This window comes from Neofelis nebulosa, chromosome 5, assembly GCF_028018385.1.
Source record: "Neofelis nebulosa isolate mNeoNeb1 chromosome 5, mNeoNeb1.pri, whole genome shotgun sequence".
Lineage (NCBI taxonomy): Eukaryota > Metazoa > Chordata > Mammalia > Carnivora > Felidae > Neofelis > Neofelis nebulosa.
In genome coordinates this window covers 142113597-142115475 of record NC_080786.1, presented here as the reverse complement: position 1 = coordinate 142115475, position 1879 = coordinate 142113597, and positions in this window count along the sequence as shown.

Sequence of the window (1879 nt, the reverse complement as noted above, 5' to 3'; positions counted from 1 at the left end):
GGGAGTTTCTAACCTGGCATTGCCAGCAGACCGGCTGAAAGCAAACAAACAAAAGTGTTCAAAGAAAAGTCTATTTTCCCCAGCCAAAGGACAAGGGTGGCCTAATGGCAGAAAAACGGTCTAGGTAATTGCTGCCCTCCTCCAGCCAAACACCAACAGAAACACTGCAATCTGCCCTCTTCTTACCCACATTTTCAATGAGCTGAGCTGGAGGTTGACCGGAGTTCCCATCTCACAGAAGCAAGCAGCAAGACTCGACTTTCCCCACCCAGCGAGGTCAGCAGAGCTCAGAAGACAACTAACTAATTTTCTATTCCCAGCCTTGCAGAAACAGGTGCGGCTTCCCAGCTGGGAGTTGTCAATAAGGCAGAACAGGGAGCTGGTCTCCCAACCCTCTCCTGGTGGAAGCAGGTGGTATCGATCTGACTCATCCCCAGGGGGAGTGTAAGAGGGACCAAATAGGGTGCTGATCTCAATCCCCTGTTTGCAGAGCAGGCAGTATTGCCCCCACTCTCCCAACAAGGGTGGGTTCCCTGGGGCCAGCAAGGAAACAGCCTCCATTCTCCACTCAGAGGAAAAGTTAACGCGAGAGTTTACCACTGAGTGTCAGCCCCCTACACGCCCCATCTCTAGCCGCTTCTGCCTTCCCCTCTATCAACAGGCCTGAATCTCCAGCCCCACATGGCAGCAAACGGCCTGAACGAAGCTGTGGGAAACAGCGCTACACAGGGTTTTACCCCCCACCCCATCTTGTGTCTCTAGGGCCCCGGGGGGAAATGAGCTCCCACCTCTGCCCAGCATCAATGAAACAGAACCAGGTAGGCAGAGATGAAGCTCCTTTCTCCTTCTCCTCCCCCGGTGTGAGTGGGGCTGAGCAGGAAAATGAGCTTACACCCCACCGGTCACCAGCAAGGTGATGTGAGTCCATTTTCTACTTTTGCTTGTGTCGTGCCGATGGGCCAAGCAGGAAACTGACCATAAAAACCCACCTGGCCCCTGTACTACACTTTAACAGATCAAGTGGCGTCTAAAGTCTCATTATGTAAAATGTTTAGGGTGCAATAGAAAACCCCTCATACCAAAAATGAGGAAAGCCCAACTTGAAGGAGGAAAGTGATATTAAACAGAGGCCAACACGGATGAATCGAATGTTGAGATTATCTGGCATAAGCTTTAATGCAGCCATCATGAAAATGCTTCCGCAAGCAATTGCACATTTTATCCAGCGAATGAAAAAATCTCAAGCAAAGAGATGCAAGTTATAAACAGGGACTCAAAGGAAACTGGAACTTCGAAACACAATAATCAGAAAATAAAACCTCACGGAATGGGCTCAATATTAAAGTAGAGAGGACAAAGGATGGAACCAGATGACTTGAGAATGTGTCCATAGAATTTCTTCCATCTGAACAACAGAAAAAAAGGTAGCTAACATTTGTATCATCAAAGTTCTAGAAGACGAGAGTGGGACTCAAAAGGTATTCACATTTTTAAAAAGGCTGGAAACTCCCCCAAGTTTGTGAAAGACAAACTTAAGATTCAACAAACTGAGCAGACCCCCAACAGGGATAAAGCTAAAGAAATCCATGCTGGGGGCACCTGGGTGGCTCAGTCAGTTAAGCGCCTGACTTTTGCTCATGTCGTGATCTCATGGTTCATGAGTTCAAGCCCCGCATCCGGCTTTGTGCTGACGGCTCAGAGCCTGGAGCCTGCTTCAGATTCTGTCTCCCTCTCTCTCTGCCCCTTCCCCACTTGTGCTCTATCTCTCTCAAAAATAAAGAAAAACATTAAAAAAGATTTAAAAAAAATAAATCCATGCCAAGACACCTAAAAGTTAAACTTCTCTAAAGACAAAGAAATAATCTTGAAAGCAGTTTGA